This window comes from Microcaecilia unicolor, unplaced genomic scaffold, assembly GCF_901765095.1.
Source record: "Microcaecilia unicolor unplaced genomic scaffold, aMicUni1.1, whole genome shotgun sequence".
NCBI lineage: Eukaryota > Metazoa > Chordata > Amphibia > Gymnophiona > Siphonopidae > Microcaecilia > Microcaecilia unicolor.
Window position 1 is genome coordinate 163,471 of NW_021963092.1, and position 15,099 is coordinate 178,569.

Below are 15,099 nucleotides of genomic sequence, written 5' to 3' on the forward strand. Positions count from 1 at the left end.
AGTGGCTCAGGAAGAAGCACATTAGGGTCATGGAGTGGCCTAGCCAGTCACCAGACCTTAATCCCATTGAAAACTTATGGAGAGAGCTGAAGCTGCGAGTTGCCAAGCGACAGCCCAGAACTCTTAATGATTTAGAGATGATCTGCAAAGAGGAGTGGACCAAAATTCCTCCTGACATGTGTGCAAACCTCATCATCAACTACAGAAGACGTCTGACCGCTGTGCTTGCCAACAAGGGTTTTGCCACCAAGTATTAGGTCTTATTTGCCAGAGGGATTAAATACTTATTTCCCTCTGCAGAATGCAAATAAATTCATATACTTTCCACAATGTGATTTTCCGGATTTAATTTGTGATGTGCTATCTCTCACTGTTACCAATAACCTACCCTTCAATTATGGGCTGCTCATGTCTTTGTCAGTGGGCAAACTTACAAAATCAGCAAGGGATGAAATACTTATTTCCACCACTGTAACAGTGGTCAGTTTTCAGCCCCTAATGGTCAGTACTTTTTAGCTGGTGACAGTCACGAGCTGAATTAAGTGCAGATACTTAATGTTATAGAAACATAGAAACATGATGGCAGATAAGGGCCAAATGGCCCATCCAGTCTGCCCTTCCTCAGTAACCACTAACTCCTCCTTTTCCTAAGAGATCCCACATGCCTGTCCCACGTACCTTAAATTCTGTGTCATGTCCCCTACCTCAACGCAAGCGGCGTCCTCGGGCTGTGCAGGGTCCCATCGACATGCACACTTGACTGGCACTGACTGAGCCATGTGTGTGTAGTCCTCTCTGGGTTTGTTCAGAGAGCGGTGGTTGTAGGTTCCTTGATTACTTTGCTTCCATGCACCTGGCTCTGCTCTCTCTCTCTCTGCCTGGCTTCCAGGCTGCTTGATTGCTTTGCTTCCACCCACCTGGTTCTGCTCTTCCTCTGCCTGGCTTCCCTTGCTTCTCTCCTATTGGTCTTCCGGTTCCTCCTTCCCCTGCTTTTGTCCTATGGCTGTGCCCCTTCTCCCTGTTGATGTCAGACACCAGCACTTTATCAGCTGAGCTCTCCCTGGACTCCATGCTTCAGCTTCTACTTTGGTAGGTGTTTCTAACTCTGTAGTCTGCTTCTTATCTACTGGTCCCTCGTTGCTGACTTTGCCTGTACCTGGATTACCCTTCTGCCTGCCGCCTGCCTACTGACTTTCGCCTGCATCTGGATTACTCTCTTGCCTGCCGCCGGCCTACTGACTGCCGCCTGCACCTGGATTACTCTCTTGCCTGCCACCTGCCTACTGCCTTTCGCCTGTACCTGGTTTACTCTCTTGCTTGCCTGCCGCCTGCCTACTGACTTTCGCCTGTACCTGGATTACTCTCTTGCTTGCCTGCCACCTGCCTACTGCCTTTCGCCTGTACCTGGATTACTCTCTTGCTTGCCTGCCACCTGCCTACTGCCTTTCGCCTGTACCTGGATTACTCTCTTGCTTGCCTGCCACCTGCCTACTGCCTTTCGCCTGTACCTGGATTACTCTCTTGCTTGCCTGCCACCTGCCTACTGCCTTTCGCCTGTACCTGGATTACTCTCTTGCTTGCCTGCCACCTGCCTACTGACTGCCACTTGTACCTGGATTACTCTCTTGAACTGCTGCCTGCCTGGCCGATACATTCATTACCCTGCTTCCAGCTCCATCCCGTAAGTCTTGCAGGAGAAGAGATAGGAATGGAATTGCAAGACTGAAAGATAATGAGAATAGCTATGTGGAGAGTGATAAAGATAAAGCGAACGTGCTAAACAATTATTTCTCTTCAGTGTTCACGGAGGAAAGTCCTGGAGAAAGACCGCGGTTGGCTGTCGAGGGAATGTCTGGGAATGGAGTGGATACTGCGCCATTTGCGGAAGAAAGAGTTTATAAACAGCTAGAGAATTTGAAGGTGAACAAAGTTAGAGACGGGAGAGGTTCCGTGAGAATGGAGACGAGCGGATGTGGTCCCTCTTCACAAAAGTGGAGACAGAGAAGAAGTGGGAAACTACAGACCGGTAAGTCTCACGTCGGTGGTAGGAAATATAATGGAGTCGCTGCTGAAAGAAAGGATAGTTAACTTTCTAGAAGCCGACGGGTTACAGGACCCGAGGCAACATGGCTTTACCAAAGGAAAATCCTGCCAAACGAATCTTATTGACTTTTTTGACTGGGTGACCAAACAACTGGATGAGGGATATGCGCTAGATGTAATCTACTTGGGTTTCAGCAAAGCCTTTGATACGGTCTCTCACAGAAGACTCATGAATAAGCTGAGAAGGCTGAGCTTGGGATCCGAAAGTGGTGAACTGGATAAGAAATTGGTTGACCAACAGGTGGCAGAGGGTGGTGGTAAATGGAATCCGCTCGGAGGAAAGGAAGGTGAGCAGTGGAGTTTCTCAGGGGTTGGTGCTGGGGCCTATTCTGTTTAATATATTTGTGGGAGATATTGCTGAAGGGTTGGAAGGGAAGGAAAGGTGTGCCTTTTTGCGGATGACACGAAAATAGCCAATAGAGTGGATACCCTGGAGGGAGCAGAAACGTTGAGAAGGGATCTCCAAACCTTAGAAGAATGGTCGAGGGTCTGGCAGTTAAAATTTAATCACAACTACTATTCGGGTTCTATTAGATCAAACTGGTTTTGGGATTTATAAATTCTATATATCTTTTCACCAGTATATAATTGTATGGCTTTGCCTGTATATATTTTTTATATTTTTAAATCTACGGTGCTCAGTGTTTGTTATGGTGCTTAATTACCAGTATATGTGGTAACAACATACAGCCCAATAACCCATAAACATCATCGCACTGTGCACAGCAGCAGCACTGGATTTCAACACGCCTAAACAGATAAGTGCTGCTTTCCCCTGCCATTATCTGAAAGTACTATATAAGTAAGCGTCATTCTATCAATTGCAGAGTCAGGCAGGAAGGTAGGAACAGTGCAATGATGTTTATGGGTTATTGGGCTGTATGTCGTTACCACATATACTGGTAATTAAGCACCATAACAAACACTGAGCACTGCAGATTTAAAAATATAAAAAATATATACAGGCAAAGCCATACAATTATATACTGGTGAGAAGATATATAGAAGTTAAAATTTAATGCCAAGAAGTGTAGAGTGATGCACTTGGGGTGCAGAAACCCAAAAGAGAGATACCGAATAGGAGGGGAGAGATTAGTAAGCTTGACTCAGGAGAGAGACCTTGGGGTGTTGGTGTCTGAGGATCTAAAGGTGAAGAAACAATGCGACAAAGCGATGGCCGTGGCCAGAAGGATGCTAGGCTGCATAGAGAGGGTATAACCAGCAGAAGAAAGGAGGTGTTGATGCCCCTCTACAAGTCGTTGGTGAGGCCCCACTTGGAATATTGTGTTCAGTTTTGGAGGCCGTATCTTGCTAAAGATGTAAAAAGACTGGAAGCGGTGCAAAGAAAAGCTACGAAAATGGTATGGGATTTGCGTTGCAAACTGTACGAGGAGAGACTTGCTGACCTGAACATGTATACCTTGGAGGAAAGGAGAAACAGGGTGATATGATACAGACATTCAAATATTTGAAATGTATTAATCCGCAAACGAACCTTTTTCGGAGACAGGAAGGCGGTATGTAACAGAACTAGAGGACATGAATTGAGGTTGAAGGGGGGCAGACTCAGGACTAATGTCAGGAAGTATTTTTTCACAGAGAGGGTGGTGGATATGTGGAATGCCCTCCCGCGGGAGGTGGTGGAGATGAAAACGGTAATGGAATTCAAACATGCGTGGGATAAACACAAAGGAATCTGGTTTAGGAGGAATGGTTCCGTGGAATCTTAGCGGAGATTGGGTGGCGACGCCGGTAATTGGAAACAAAATGGGAGCTGGGCAGACTTCTACAGTCTACGCCCTGATCATGACTGAATAGACAGGGTTGGGCTGGAGTGTAAATTTTAAGGGGCTTCGATATTAGCTTCAGAACTTTTAGTACAAGAACAGTACTGGGCAGACTTCTATGGTCTGTGCCCTGAGAAAGGCAAGGACAAATCAAACTCGGGTATAAAGTATCACATACCATGTAAAATGAGTTTATCTTGTTGGGCAGACTGGATGGACTGTACAGGTCTTTATGTGCCGTCATTTACTATGTTACAAAATCATTGACAAGGTGACAGTCCCTGCCACAAAAAGTGCACAGACTGACCTAGAGCAGACATCATTTACATTCGTGCTTCCTGCCAATTTCTCTTACATTTCAGGTGTATGAATTGCTGAAGTCACCAAGTGAATAGAGGGAAACTCCCTGCAAGAAAGGGAAAGGGAAATGGGACTTGATATACCACCTTTCTGAGGTTTTTGCAACTACATTCAAAGCGGTTTACATATATTCAGGTACTTATTTTATATCAGGGGCAATGGGGGGTTAAGTGACTTGCCCAGAGTCACAAGGAGCTGCAGTGGGAATCAAACTCAGTTCCCCAGGATCAAAATCCACTGCACTAACCACTAGGCTACTCCTCTTCTCTGGGAAGACCAAAACTTCCCAGAGAATGTGCTCATGACACCCTGGGGGCCCCAAACAATGTCTTTATAGCCAGCATGTGTACAGCAGGGGCAGAGAGATATTCACACAAAGGATTTGCAGACCTGCTGGCTACAAAACTCACCCTTCCTCACATTTTCTGAGCTTTTCCAGTGCAGTTCTCCAATTTGCCACCAGAGGACACCTTTTCCTAAGAAATTCAGGCTCCAGGGACAAATTCCAGTTCCTTTACCACATTCTCTATGTAAGTCCCATTCCTGACAGGGTCTAGTAATAACAGGAACATGTTGTCACCACACTACTGGGGGCTAAATAACTCCCCAAAGGCCTTAAGCCAATGTAAAGAATAGATCAAGAGTTGCCTAATTTAAGCTATTTCATGAAACTAGGAGCAAAAAGAACATGATTCATTCTATCTAGAAATTTACTCATCTCCCTCCCCACCCCCACCATGATGTGGGCTATATTTTTTTAAGTTTCTTTCATATTGTAGTTTTTTTTCTTATTATTGTTATATTTGGAAACTGTATATGTCATAAGTCCAAGACCTCAGGAATCCCCAAGCCTGTCCTGCCTTGTGACATTGAAATCTTTAAGTCTGTCCTCATACCAGGGGCGTAGCCAGACTTCGGCAGGAGGGGGGTCCAGAGCCGGAGGTGAGGGGGCACATTTTAGCCCCCCCCCCCACCCGGCACCGCCACTCCTCCCCCATCCCTTTTGACTTGTCCTTCTGCCACCGCCAGGTACCTTTGCTGGCAGGGGTCCCCAACCCCGCCAGCCGAAGTCCCCTTCAGCGCCAGTCTCCGAGTCCGACGCGTTCTGGATTCTGTTTCTGTGTGTCCTGACGTCCTGCATGTTACTACGTGCAGGACGTCAGGACTCACAGAAACAATCCAGATCAGCAACGCGCCGGAGACCAGCGCTGAAGAGGACTTTGGCTGGCAGGGGTTTGGGACCCCCGCTAGCAAAGGTACCTGACGGCGGGAGGGGGCGGTCGAATGTGAAGGGGGAGGGTCGGCAGCAGGGGGGTGAAGGCAGGGGGGCCAGGGCTAAATCTGCAGGGGCCCATGCCCCCGTGGCCCCACCTAGCTATGCCCCTGCCTCATACACTTTATGACAGAGACCACTGACCATTTTCGTAGCTGCTCTCTGGACCGACTAAATCCTGTTTATATCTCTTTGAAGATGTGGGCTCCAGAATTGTACATAGTACTCTAAAGGAAGTCTCACTTGAGACTTTTTTCAGAGGTGCCACTGCTGTCCTTATGCACCCAAGTATCTGTCTGGCTTTTGCTGGCACCTTTTCTACCTGTTTGACCACTTTAAAATTAATTCTGAGGCTGGAGCTGGAGAAGTCACAGAGACAATTCTCATAGTATTGAGAGAGAATTTCAACCACTGCACACCTACTGGTCAGATTTGGAAGGAACTGGAATCGGTAGATCGATCCCGGACAAGGACTATTGCTGTTGTAGTTGACCTCGATGGAATAAGGGTAAAAATGTGAAGCCCCACCCCCATCCCTGGTAGCTCATGGCCGTGTCCCCACAACAGCCCGTTCTGATTGTGCTGGAGACCTGACTGAAAGAAGAGGTGCATAAACAGTGTAAAATACAGTTAGGGCTTTTGATTTTAGGTTTTGACCAATAAACATTAAAACATCCTGGTGGAAATAAAATAATATAGTTTTCTATTTGATAAACCCTGGAAACCAGGGGCGTAGCCAGACAACAGATTTTGGGTGGGCCTAGGCAAGAAATGGGTGGGCACCAAGTGTTCTTCCGAACCCCCACCAGAAAAATATCTGAGCTGGCGGGAAAACGCTTCTTTCCACCTTGGCAGTCTGCAGTAGGCATGCGCTGAAAACTGAGCATGCACAGGTGCCAGTATTGTGGAGAGCAACGTTTTAATTACCATCAGGGGATGTCTTCAGGCTGGTGGAGCTTGGGATCCCCACCAGCAACCGCTAAATGTGTGCTACTGTTGGGTGGGCCTGAGCCCTAAGTGGGTGGGCCCTGGCCCACCCAGGCCCACCTGTGGCTATGCCACTGCTGGAAACACAGCATTTCCTCTCTGTCTGTCTTGAATCTTCCACTCTATTTTCATGCATTTTATGCGTTAACAACTCCAGCCCATCTAGTTCAGTGTCCTGTTTCCAAACAGTGGCCAATCCAGGTCACAGGTACCTGGCAGAAACCTAATTAGTAGCAACATTTCACACTAGCAGTCCTGGGCCAAGCAGCGGCTTCTCCCACGTCCATCTCAATAACAGACTATGGATTTTTCCTCCAGGAACTTCTCCAAACCTTTTTATAAACCCAGATATGCTAACCGCTGTTATTACATCCTCTGGCAACGAGTTCCAGAGCTTAACTATTTGTTGAGTGAAAACATGTAGTATTTCCATGTAACTTCACTGAGTGTCCCCTAGTCTTTGTACTTTTTGAAAGAGAGTTAAAAATCAATTCACTTTTAATCATTCTACACTGCTCAGGATTTTGTAGACCTCAATCATATTGTAAACCCCCTAGTGGTGGAGTCGAGAGTTACTAGATAAAAATAAACTGATAAAAATGTCGTGGGTTTCGGATAGGTTTCCAAATACTACATACGACCAAGAGATTTAACAAGAAAAAAAGTATCTTTTTTAAATAGTGAAAAAATGGAAAACACCTGGATGTGTTTCTCTAATTTAGGATCAATTACTAAAGTTGGATGGTATTAAGGAAAAAATGATACAAGGTGTTGAATACTTTGCAATAAATTACAAGGTGAGTGTTTGCCTAAAGAATCACAATTCTAACCTAAATTTGGAAAAGCACCGCTCTGCTATACTGCTGGTTCGCTCTACTTTCCAGTGCGGTAGCTAGCAGGAATCCTCACTAGTCTTACTCCCTCTGATAAGAGCCAAGCCTCCCAATTTTTAACTTTTTATATATATTTTTGTGGAGGAAACAGCACCGGGAATCTGAAGTCTCTTCTTCCCTCTTATATCTACTAGCTGGATGAGCCAAATAGGTTTGCAATTGTGTTGTTAGAATAAAATACAAGGGCAATATGATATTCAGATTTATAAGGTTTCAATTCAGCTTCCACAATAACACATGATATCCCAAAACATTTGCACAAACTTAATTGCTACTTTAATACCTCCACGACTGAAACTCAGTCACTCTACAGCCAGCAACTGTCAAGGACCTACAGCATCAGATAAATATACACAGCTATTCTTTCCCCTTAATGCAATTTCAATTCTGCCTTTCTCTTTTCAATGGATTCACATACACCCAAGCTTCCTTCAGGTAAGTATTTTCCAGTGGTGTATACTGGTAGTTATTTTATTTTTGTTACATTTGTACGCTGCGCTTTCCCACTCATGGCAGGCTCAATGCGGCTTACATGGGGCAATGGAGGGTTAAGTGACTTGCCCAGAGTCACAAGGAGCTGCCTGTGCCTGAAGTGGGAATTGAACTCAGTTCCTCAGGACCAAAGTCCACCACCCGAACCACTAGGCCACTCCTCCACTGTTGCTACTATTTGAGATTCTACATGGAATGTTGCTATTCCACTAGCAACATTCCATGTAGAATCTCCAATAGTATCTATTTTATTTTTCTTACATTTGTACCCTGCACTTTCCCACTCATGGCAGGCTCAATGCGGCTTACATGGGGCAATGAAGGGTTAAGTGACTTGCCCAGTCACAAGAAGCTGCCTGTGCCTGTGAAGTGGGAATTGAACTCAGTTCCTCAGGACCAAAGTCCACCACCCTAACCACTAGGCCACTCCCCCACTGGTAGTTATAGCACACAGATCTGAAATTTTCTTATTGGAATAAATTTGTGTACACAGAATAGAATTACTGATATCAAATTTTCAATAGCATCACCGCTGTCTTGCATTGGGTACCTTGGTTGCCTCCACATCTCAAAAGAACTGAAAAAAGGAAAACCCTGACTCCCTATCCTCAGTGTTTGAACTCTAATCTCAGTCAGTATCTTCCTTGGCAGGTCTTTCTCTTCCACCTGCAACACGCTCCTGCCCGGGCTTGCTCTCTCGTCCTTCCTCCAGCCCGCCACTTCCCCCAGCATGCCTGCAGCTGCCTTCTTGTTTGGTTTTGCCCTACTCCCTGCCCCAGCTTGCAGCACAATCCTAACCCAGCTTGCTCTCTCTCTCTCTCCCAGCCTGCCTCTGAGCTCAGCACACTTCCTAGGCTGCTCCACTGATCCTGCCCCTGGATTGGCTTGAATTTTGTGCCAATCTGGGGCTCTGGCTGCCTGCTCCTCTCACCTCTGATTGGCCTGGCTCTTTTCTCTGTCTGATTGGCGTGATTTTTGCACCATTCCTGGCTTCTCCCTCTGCCTGCAACCCAGTGCAACTGCAAGTCATGGTCTGTGGCACTTCTGGGTCTGCAGGGGGATTGATGGGCCCACCTCCTGTCTTCACAGTGTCTCTGGGGAGTGCCCTGGCTCCTTTGGCTGCTGCTCCCTATTCTCCCACATCTTCACTGCGGCACCAGAAAGTGCGATGGCTCACCCCGTTTTCCTGTCTACCTCTCTTCTCTCCTTTGTGCGTGACCCCCCCCCTCCTTCACCGCGGCACCGGTGAGTCCTGCGGCTGATTTGGCTGCCCTCTATGACCTCTTCTCTCCTCCGCGACCTGGAGTGATCATGGCCATTTCAAAGTTGAAAAATGTCTCTTTTTTTGTTTCAAAAATAGCCATTTCCTAAACATTTTGTGCTCCGTCAGTTTTTCTTTTGTGATCATTTTCCAAAGCAAAAGCCCAAGGAAAAAACACACAAAAACAAGCCATTAGGATGTTGGGGGGAGGGGGGTAGCATTCTAACCCAGGGGCGTAGCCATGGGCGGGCCCAGGCCCAGCCACTTTCCCTCCAGGCCCGCCCATCCAACATCCTGCTGCTGTCGCTGCCTTTTCTCCCGCGGCTCTGCCGGGTCCGGGAAGCAACGTTCAGCAGCGTTGCCTGCCTGCCTGCCTTTTGAAATAATTCATCTCCCCAGTTTTACTTCTTCGCCCGTCGCAAGCCGTTCGCACAGGCAGCTCCGCTCCCCTTTGCCGCGTCCATCTGGCCCTACGTATCCACTATAGGAAGTGGATCAGAGAGGGCCAGATGGACACGGCAAAGGGGAGCGGAGCTGCTTGTGCGAACGGCAGCGCTTTGTGATGGGCGAAGAAGTAAATGCAGCGGAGTCTGGGGAGACAAATTATTTTAAAAGGCAGGCAGGCAACACTGCTGAACGCTGTTTCCCACCACGCTGGTGACTGGCGCAAGGATGAGACTTCTCAAGCCTTGGGGGCCTCCAGAAGATTCTTCAGCTGGCAGGGCCCGGAGATCCCTGTCAGCCCAGGTATTTATCTTTACGGGAGGGGGATGGACAGAGAGGAAATATGTGGGTCATGCCCACCCAGTCCACCCCCAGGCCCACCCAAAAAATGAGGTCTGGCTACGCTAACCCCCTCCCTGGCCACACAGACATCCCAGCAGAGCAGTAGGGTACCCTAGGGGGCACTACAGTCGACTTTACATAAAAATTAATTTCATTGTTATCCCCTTATACTGTATCGTGAGCCCCCCCAAAACCTACTAAAAACATACTGTACCCAACTTTGAGTATTCTAAGGTTTTTGAGATTTAAAGATTTTTAGGAAATGCTATTTTATTGTTGATACAAATTTGTTTTGTTCTCTCGATGTGAAGAGCTTTTCTTATTGGAAATTGGGAGGAGTAGCCTAATGGTTAGTGCATCGGGCCTTGATCTTAGCAACCTGGTTCAATTCCCACTGCGGCTCCTTGTGACTCTGGGCAAGTCACTTAACCCTCCATTGCCCCAGGTACAAACACTAGGGCCAGAGAAAGTACCTGCATATAATGTGTACAGCGCTGCCCTCTAGGGACAAAGAAAGTACCTGCATATAATGTGTACAGCACTGCCCTCCTGGGACAGAGAAAGTACCTGCATATAATGTGTACAGCACTGCCCTCTAGGGACAGAGAAAGTACCTGCATATAATGTGTACAGCACTCCATGTGTCTGGTAGCACTATAGAAACGATTAGTAGTAAGTCCTTTTTTTGGATATGAAACAGAGTAGCATAGCACCACGATAGCTCTTATGCTTGTAGGTGTCCCAAAATGTGGGTACAGTAGGTTTTTGGTGGGCTCACACTTTCCACCACAAGTGTAACAGTTACAGTGGGATATGGGCCTGGGTCCCCTTCTCTACTGTCCACTAGGCTACTCCATGGACCTGCTGGTACTCTAATAGGCAGTGCCATAGCGAGGGCAGCTGCCACCTGGGGCGTTTCCCCGCTGCGCACCCCTGGATGTACCACGGTGCACCCCCCTCCCCCCCCGAGTGCATTCTTACCAGTCGCATGCTAGGAAAGGGAGCGGGCGGGAGGGCCTGTCTGCCCCAAGTGTATGTCGCTGGGAGAGTGGAGTGACACCCCCCCAGCGGCATGCACCCAGGGCGGACTGCCCCTCCCACCCACCCCCCTTCCTACCCACTGCTAATAGGACTGGCCATAACATCTGAAGCTCCATTACAGTGATCTACACCGTCCCGACCACTGCGATCTGAAAGCCAGCAGTTGCTTGTGGTTCCTGCATTGCATCATATACGTTTGGAGCTAAGCTGGGAACCTTTTCCATCCATGGTCCAATTGAATAGAACAATTTGCCCTGCTCAGAGATTTCCTCTTAAGGCTTTTGTTGTTGTGGTTCTAATTTTTTTTTTTTTGTTACATTTGTACCCTGCGCTTTCCCACTCATGGCAGGCTCAATGCGGCTTACATGGGGCAATGGAGGGTTAAGTGACTTGCCCAGAGTCACAAGGAGCTGCCTGTGCCTGAAGTGGGAATCAAACTCAGTTCCCCAGGACCAAAGTCCACCACCCTAACCACTAGGCCACTCCTCCACTGTTGCTACTATTTGAGATTCTACATGGAATGTTGCTATTCCACTAGCAACATTCCATGTAGAAGTCGGCCCTTGCAGATCACCAATGTGACGTCAGACTCACAGAAACAGAAGCCTGCGCAGCCTTCTACATGGAATGTTGCTAGTGGAGCATGGGGCAATGGAGGGTTAAGTGAGTTGCTCAGAGTCACAAGGAGCTGCCTGTGCCTGAAGTGGGAATCCAACTCAGTTCCTCAGGACCAAAGTCCACCACCCTAACCACTGGGCCACTCTTCCACTCCCACACCTCTAAAGACTAGGTCTAGAATTTTTCCCCCTCTTATTGGTTCCTGAATCAGCTGCTCCATAAAGCAGTCCTGGATTTCATCAAGGAATTTTACATCCCTGGCATGCCCTGATGTTACATTTATCCAGCCAATATCGGGGTAATTGAAATTACCCATTATTGTTGTGATAAACTAGTTTGTTAGCCTCCCTAATTTTTTTTATTATTATTTTTGAGTATTAAGTATATACATTATGTTACCCATGTTTTTATGTAATTACTAATTGTATCTTTTATTCTGGTATGGCGATAGCCATGGCGGAACAATGTAAGCCACACTGAGCCTGCAAATGTGTGGGGAAATTTGGGATACAAATGCAATAAATAAATAAAATACATTTAAAAAACAATTATGAGAACAGTAACAACCAATTGCTTCTGTTACAAGATTAGACCTACACATGGAGTTCACAATCGTTGCATATTTTGTTCACAGGAGTCCAGAGGTGACCAGGTTTTAGCGACTGATGAAACATTCTAAAGCTCGAGAGCGAGCCTCCCAAATTTCAGATAACATTTCTACATGTCTGTTCATCCTGTCCACTGGTAGTACACTCCTATCATTATCTTTTCCCCCTTTACACATGGAATTTCTATCCATAGGGATTCCAAGATGTGTTTGTTTCCCGCAGAATTTTCAATCTATTTGATTCAAGGCTCTCCTTAACATACAAAGCTACCCCTCCATCAATTCGATCCACCCTAGCACTGTGATATAATTTGTACCCTGGTATGACAGGGTCCTCGTTGCTTACCTTCCTTCCACCAGGTCTATTATATCGGTTTTTAATTTAGTGCAATATACTTTAACCCCCATCTTCATTTTTCTTAGACTTCTGGCGTTTGCATACAGATATTTCCAATTCATGGTTTACTACCACTAGCATTGAATCTGATCTCTTCAAGCCTCTCTTGTGGCTCCATCCCCTCGATATGGAAAAAAGCTATGCTTGACCTATTCTGAAACAATCACCTATGATCCATCATTACTTAAAAATGACCATCCAGTGGTTAATGCATGCTTTTATCAAAATTAACAGAACAGGTGGTCTTCGATCAGTTAACATGCATTGAGCCAACCCATATACACGGCTTCCTAAAGGAAGATCCACTATTTCTGGGATAAGCAGTATAAAATGTTTTGTACATTTTTGGGATCTTGCCAGATTGGCCACTGTTGGAAACAGGATGCTGGGCTCGATGGACCTTTGGTCTTTCCCAGTATGGCAATACTTATGTACTTATGTACCCACAACAATCTGGATTTAGAAAAAGTCACAGTACAGAAACCATTATTTCTGCCTTACTAAGAGAGTCATCTACAAAGCCACGGTAGCACTTTAGCTCATGGTAATCAGCTGGCGGTAAACGCCAAGATGCCCATAGGGATAGAACAGGCATCTCAGCGGTTACAGCCCGCTGATTTCTACCGTGAACTAAAGACAATACCGTGGCTTATTAAAAGACCCCCTAAATGAGATCCACTCTATATTCGGACAGGGCAAGATGTTTTGATTAATTTCTCTTGACCTATCCATAGCTTTTGATTAGATTGATCATGACATCTTTGTCTTATCTTGCGGAAATTAGCATCAGAGGAATGGTGCTCACTTGCTTTACCTCTTTCTTGAGCAATCGCTCCTTTTCCGTGATAACCTCATCTTCTGAGTAGCCTAGTGGTTAGTGCAGTGGACTTTGATCCTGGGGAACTGAGTTCAATTCCCACTGCAGCTTCTTGTGACTCTGGGCAAGTCACTTAACCCTCTATTGCCCCAGGTACAAATAAGTATCTGTATATGCTATGTAAACCGCTTTGAATGTAGTTGCAAAAACCTCAGAAAGGCGGTATATCAAGTCCCATTTCCCTTATGACATCACAATATCAGAAGTGAGCCAAGTATTGTGCAATCAAGCCATTGTGACATCACTGATGAGGTTGGCTCTTATTGGTGGAATGAGTGGAGGAGTAGCCTAGTGGTTAGTGCAGTGGACTTTGATCCTGGGGAACTGAGCTCAATTCCCACTGCAGCTCGTGACTCTGGGCAAATCACTTAACCCTCCATTGCCCCTGGTACAAAATAAGTACCTGAATATATATGTAAACTGCTTTGTAGTTGCAAAAGCCTCAGAAAGGGGGGTATATCAAGTCCCATTTCCCCTTCCCTTCATCTCCATCTTTCCTGTACAGAGTCCTACAAGGATCTGTTCTCTCTCTCTGCTACTTTTAACATTGTCGTGTTAGTCTTTTGCCAGCCGTTACCCTGGAGTTTGGCATTTCATCCTATTTTTACACTGTTCATATTTTATTGGTATTTCCTACTTGTATTTTATCTCCTGACTTCAGTGCATTAGTCTTGCTTGAAGGAGCTGGTCTCCTGGTTCTATGATAATAAATTGGTAGTGAACCAAGAGAGGTACATGCTATAACCCTCAGGCCAGGGCTCCACCTAATACTGAACCAAGAAAAAAAAAACATGTTTACTCTTTCCAAAAATACAAGGACTAGGTGGACACAATGAAACTACCAAGTAGTGAATTTAGAACCAATCAGATAAAATATTTCTTCACGCAATATAAAAGCAGTTAGCTTTGCAGGGTTTAAAAAAAATTAGAGAAGTTTCTAGAAGCCCATAAACCGTTGGAGTTGGGAAAATCCACTGCTTATTCCTGGGATAAGCAGCATAAAATCTGTTTTTATTCTTTTGGGCTCTGGCCAGGTACTTGTGACCTGGATTGGGCCAGTGTTGGAAATAGGCTACCGAGCTTGATGGACCTTCAGTCTGACCCAGTATAGCAATACTTATGTTAAAAAACCAGACATGATCTGTGGGACATTAGGCTGCTGTTCCATCTGTGCGTTTTCTATGTAATGCCCAGAAATCTGATCATTGCATTCCTCTTCTAAAATATTTCCATTGGTTGCCAAATTTGATACCATACCCAGTTCAAGGTCATCTGGTTAACCCACAAAGTTTTACATTTAGTACATCCACCTTACCCGTCAACTTCAGTCATTTCATTTACTCCAAATAGGAGTTATAGGTCATTAATCTCCCACCACGTTTTGCTCCCTCTGCCTACTTGAGGAGGGTCTTTTACTAAGGCAAGCTAGCATTTCTAGGACACCCTAAATATCAGTGCATGCTAAAAATGCTAACATGTAAGAGGCCCGAGTCCATTAGGAATTTGGCTTATTTTTCTTGGAATAACCTGCCCCCATTAACAGAGAACTTTCATTTAAAATATTTAAGTGCCTTAAACCTTTTTTTTTTGGTACAAGCTTTGGACTGATTACAGCCC